This window comes from Heloderma suspectum, chromosome 4 (genome assembly GCF_057233095.1).
Source record: "Heloderma suspectum isolate Gila_16-S chromosome 4, 16-S_ref, whole genome shotgun sequence".
Classification (NCBI taxonomy): domain Eukaryota; kingdom Metazoa; phylum Chordata; class Lepidosauria; order Squamata; family Helodermatidae; genus Heloderma; species Heloderma suspectum.
In genome coordinates, this window is record NC_139461.1 from 88,492,537 (window position 1) to 88,498,438 (window position 5,902).

General features: G+C 46.7%; 1 long non-coding RNA gene across 1 annotated transcript; it reads right to left on the bottom strand.

The window, feature by feature from the left end:
- Window positions 1–989: 989 nt before the first annotated feature.
- Window positions 990–5,554, bottom strand: LOC146347133 (uncharacterized). Its single transcript, XR_014789845.1, has 4 exons — window positions 5,465–5,554; window positions 3,781–4,127; window positions 3,124–3,567; window positions 990–1,749 (listed from the first exon to the last, which is right to left on the bottom strand). It is a non-coding gene; the product is annotated as an uncharacterized LOC146347133 (long non-coding RNA).
- Window positions 5,555–5,902: the final 348 nt, after the last annotated feature.

Below are 5,902 nucleotides of genomic sequence, written 5' to 3' on the forward strand. Positions count from 1 at the left end.
TTAACGTAGCCTATCACGGCTAGATCTGCAAAGTCAGCCATGATAGGCTACGTAAATCGTCACGTAGCCTATCACGGGTGACTTAATAAAAAAAAAAAAAAAGCGCGTACGCAAATGGCGGCCCCCATAGGGAGCTGCCATTCGCATTCCTTATTTGGTCGCTGTAGTCTACGTAAATCTTTACGTAGACTACAGCGACCAAATAAGGAATGTGAATGGCGGCTCCCTATGGGGGCTGCCATTAGCCGTACGCGCTTTTTTTTTAAAAGTCACCCGTGATAGGCTACGTGACGATTTACGTAGCCTATCACGGCTGACTTTGCAAATCTAGCCGTGATAGGCTACGTTAATCGTCACATAGCCTATCACGGGGGCGTTTGTTTTTTTTAACTTTTATTGGAATGGCGGCGGCAGCAGCTGGTCGAAAGACCGGCTGCCGCCCCCGCCCCTGACGAAGACCCGACGAACCGCCGCCGGGACCCGCCGCCGGGAGGGACATTCGGGAAAGGTAAGTCCTGTCCTGGGGGGGGGGGCGGAGAATTTTTCCCCGAAACTTCTTCGGGGGGCCGAACATGTTGGCGCTTGGCCCCCCGAAGTTTCGGGGAGAAATTCTCCGCCATCCCTAGATAGATGACCTGACATTTCCATACATGTTGCATTTTATTTCTAATGGTCGAGTCACACTATTAATGAAGGAATACATGGAAGCAGTCTTTTGCTGCTTGTGATGTTTTCTCTGACTGCTGTTGTCATGTCTTGATCACTGGGTCAGAGCAGCAGGTTGTTTTCTTTCAGTAGGTAGCTTTGTAACCATGGCAACTCTGTTCACACCCATTTTCCCTGGTGTGGTGGGAAAATCCCCACTGAGTGCTGCCTGGGTTGTCTATGGTGATGATGATTACACCATCCATATGCTACTTTTCTGCCATACAGTGATCCTCAATGCATCTTACAGTTAATCTATAGCCAATAAAATATGAAGCAGCAACAACAATAAAACAGTAGTTCATTTAATAAAATTACATAGTAAAACAACAACCAGACACTTCTAAAAAATCAACTAGGAATAATCCAAGGAAGCAGTAAAACTTAGTTGGGACATAGAGTCCTTTTGGTGGTGAACTGGAACCTGGCTGCTTTAGAGAAGCCATCTCACCAACAGTTGATTGGTCCTCCTTGAATCCAACTACAAAGCAAGCTTCTATTCAGAAGTAAGTCCTATTGAATTCAATGGGGCTTAATCCCAGGTAAGCAGGTATAAGATTGCAGCCTTAGAGACAGACGTTCAAGTCTAGGGGCAGGAATAGGGATGGTGGGGGAAATAACTTTATTCCTCAGCCAAGGTTAGTATCTGAAATGCAATTTGAATTCCTATAAAATCTGTAACTCATCACAGGCCTAGTTCCCACAGCCTTCTGGAAATTGGTCCTTTGTAGTTAGAGTTAATATTGTTGGCTGAAAGGAGCAGTGCTCAGAACTGAGAGCTCAGAAAAGAGAAAGCTAGTCTGATATAACTCTTCTGGAGGGAGATCTGCAGTCTGATGTTGGTGGTTGTATAGAGTAGGAGGCCTGGCTTTGAGGTTGTGATACTTTAGGCAGGAAGCAGAGCTCAGCACCAGGGAAATTCAGTCAGAGGTCTAACCAGAGGGAACTTCAGCAAGTGATCCCTCATGCAGCTTCATCATCCCAAGAGCCAGAGGAAACAGGAGGGACCAAAGGCCAAGGAAGACTGCCGTACAGCATCCGTTCCTGGTTGTGAATTGGGATGTCAGAGAAATCCGCAATGGAAAAGAAAAAGACCATCCTCAGCTACGTGCTATATGATTAGCATAATATAGTTTGGCTCTTAGAAACCAGGCTACTGGGGTATGTAAGATACAGAGCATTTATTTTGGTTGCAGTGGTTTTATGGTTAAGATTTTTTATCATTATCATTTAAGACAGTCTTGTGTCAGAGAGTTCCATAGACCCACGTTCTATAGTGTTAACAAGGGATCAGTGTCAGAAAACCGGTGTGGTTCCCCCTCCCCCATTTTGGGACATAGGTGGGGTAACCCACAGGTTATTTCTCTACATTCGGTGTTAGTGCAGCAGTTTTAAAGGGCCAAATTCCACAATTATTTCATTACGATTAAGTGTAGGTATTATATTCCAGATCATTTGTAGCCCCCTGAGCTTTGCCAAAATAAGAACATAGCAGCTGACTGCTACCTTCTACGACTTTTTTCCAAGTTACTACAAAAACGGTATGGGTGAGCTCCATGCAACCTCTCATTAAGAGGCTAGTAGGTGAAGGGTATAATCTGTGGATCAAGTCAGATTAATACAAAAAACTAAGTACAAGAAAACAGGGGTGTGGTTCCAAGATAGATCAATTTGGCCATTACTCAGACAGTACGAATTATCAGAGACATTCTTTACTTAGGCTGTATTGATCATGTAACCTAGAAAAGTACAGCAGCTTTTATACTTGAAAAGTTCTTCTCTGACAAATATTCCCTGTTCAGACTACAAAGGCTGACCTCTTTACTCTACATGCAAGAAAGAAAAGAAACTAATGGGATTTCCTAAAAAGCCTATCCCATGATTTCTTCATCTTTTTTTGCTTACTCAACAGTAAGGAGGTTAGTTGTGATACTGCAAGCAGAAAAGTTATATCTGTCTGTGGCAGCCGTTGGTGTATTGCATGCATCAAAAGACTTCTCTTTAGTAATAGCCTGGAGTGTAGGTTGGGCTAAATGGCACAAAAAGAACACCTTGAGCTAGACCGAGCACGGCTTCTAACACAGCTAAATTTCAAGCCACATCGCCAGTTTCTCTCATTCGCTAAGCCTTCATATGACATATCTAGGCTGAAGAATGAGGTGAGCCAAGCAAGAGTCCATTGAATGCTGAACTTCTTTGCTTCGCTTACGTTTTATTTGGAGGAGTGAATAAATACATCATCAAGCAGGCAAAGATGGTGAATGTAAGATAGTTGGTAATGCACTACCACTAGGAACATGAGATTATTATTAGTGAAACATAAAATATTGTTGGACATCCCTTTTTACAATACTGTACCCTGCTTTAATTATCCATATTCAAGATAGATAATGTTAGGGATGTGCGAAACCCCCTTACCTGGAGTCCGCAGGGGGTCCACGGGGGGGAGGCGATCCATCCCTTCCCCCCCAGAATCCTTGCCAGCCGGCTCCGCTCTGCGGCGAGTCTACGGAGCTGCCGGCCGGCTCTGGCCACTGGTGGACTTCCGGCCACTAGGACGCAAATGGTGTCTAGTGTAGCAGATGCCATTTGTGTCCCTGCTCTTTGCCGTGATAGGCTACATAAATCTTTACATAGCCTATCACAGCAAAGAGAAGGGACATAAATGGTGTCCGCTACGCCGGACGCCAGTTTCTTCCGCAGGACGGCAGCAGACAGACTGGACTGGTCGGTGGCAGGTAGGATCTGTTCCAGGGCAACTTCGCAGGGTGGCGGAGGTGGGTGGTCCATTCCTCCACGGACTCCGAGACATTCTTTAGAATCCAGCCTCATTGGAGTCTGTGGCAGAATTCTATAACATCCCTAGATGATGTTAATGAAAAACAAGGGAAGAGAACAGCAACTAGAAAGCTTGTGATTGCTATAGGAGAACTGAAGTATATATAGGATGGGGGAGAATTTCTCCCCGAAACTTCGGGGGGCCGAGTGCCAACATGTTCGGCCCCCCGAAGTAGTTTCAGGGTGAAATTCTCCTCACCCCCCCACCCCCCGCACCACCCCCGGGATGGGACTTACCTTTCCCGAATGTCCCTCCCGGCAGCGGGTCCCGGCGGCGGTTTGTCAGGTCTTCGACAGGGGCCGCTGCCGCCATTCCAATAAAAGTAAAAAAAAAAAAAGCCCCCGTGATAGGCTATGTGATGATTAACGTAGCCTATCACGGCTAGATTTGCAAAGTCAGCCGTGATAGGCTATGTAAATCGTCACGTAGCCTATCACGGGGGTGTTTTTTTTTAACTTTTTATTTCGCGGCCGGGCGAGGCGAGGTGCCTCCTCCCCAGCCTGAACTTCGGGAGGAGCAGCGAAGCGCCTCCCCCCCACCACGAAGCAAGCTGCGAGACCAGGTAAGTGGCTTTCGTGCACTCCTAAGTATATAAGGAGAATGTTGTGGTTAGAGTTTTGGACTGAGACTTAAGAGGGCCAGGTTCTAGTCCCCACTTGATCATGAAGCTCCCTGGGTGACTTTGGGCCAGTCACTGCCTCACTGTTTAACCTACCTCACAGGGTTGCTGTGAGGATTAGGGATGGCAGAGAATTCCGTCATGGACTCCAATGAGGCCGGATTCTAAAGAATCCACCCCCCCCGGAGTCCGTGGTGGAACGGAACACTAGCCTCTGCCTCCCCCTGGAATCCGTCCGGGTCAGATCCGTCTCGGTGTCGATCCTGCGGAGCCAGCCGCTTGCTCCGCATCACTGCCGAATGTTGATACAGCTGGCAGCCATTGCCATGCTGTATTGTTGTAAGTAAATCTCCGGACATAAATGGTGTAGTGGGCACCATTTGCAGCCGTAAAGCTGGTAGATTAGCCTAAATACAGCCATTTATGGCTGCATTTAGGCTAATCTACCAGCTTTACGGCAGCAAATGGTGCTCACTACACCATTTGCATCCGGAGACTTACAGCGATATGGCACGGCAATGGATGCCGGCCATATCGACATTCAGCAGCTATGCGAAGCTGGCAGCCAGCTCCACAGGATCAACGTGTAGTGGAGCTGGCCTGGACGGATTCCAGGGGGAGGGACAGATCGCCTCCCCGCGCGAGCGGATTCCCCCACAGACCATCAGGTAGGGTATCCACCCATCCCTAGTGAGGATAAAATAGAGAGGAGGAGAAGGAGGAGGAGGATACTGTAACCTGACTTGGAAGAAAGATGGGATATAAATGTAACAAATACGTAAATGTAACAATAATAAATAAGAAGAACTCTGCTAGAATAGGCCAAGCAGCTCCTGGGACTCCAGCACTACACTAGGGCACATGGCTAATCGCTGCCTTTCCTGCCCCACCTTTATTTGTTTTCGGGTGGGGGGGTTACAAAATGGGTCCTGTCCCATGCTACAATGCAATGCATGTCTGGCTGGGTCTGGGTGGAGCTGCAGTGTTGATACCCACAGTGCCCAGGAGTGATGTTACCTCCGGCCCAGCTTGGCAATCATCTCATTGAATGGCTTCTGCTGCTCCTGTTCCCCACCCCTGTCATGGCTATCACCTACCATCTCTTGATACACCCATCAGTAGGGATGTCAGAGAATTCTGCCACAGACTGAAATGGGATCAAATTCCCTTCAGTCCGTGCCACGGAATCATCATCCTTTCGTCATCCGCAAGGAGTCACAAAATTTTCGTAAATAAAAATGCAGTGTAGAATATTCCAATAATAAATACGTAAGTTTTTTTAAAAAATGAATTGTGCTCACCGCCTTGTTTGTGGGTGTTCTTTTTAAATTGAAATCCTCCGTCTCTGTTTCCTTCCAGCCAAAACACTTCCTCTTTCTAGGGGCTTCCCAAAAGAAGGCTGTCCTAGGTGTGCCTGAGCAATGCACTCTTTGTTTAAAGCAACACTGTTTGAAAGAAAGAAAAAACCTTTTAAAATGACCATGCCACTCCAGGACCAGCATGGTCATTTTAAAAGGTTTTTTCTTTCTTTAAAACAGTGTTGCTTCAAACAAAGAGTTTATCGCTCAGGCACACCTAAGACAGCCTTCCTTTGGGAAGCCCCTAGGAAGAAGAAGTGTTTTGGCTGAAAGTAAACAGAGACGGAGGATTTCAATTTTTTTAAAAAATACTTAAATATTTTTGAAAAAATAGCGATTCTTAGGGAAGTTATGCGGAGTCACGGAGATGGCTGGGCACTG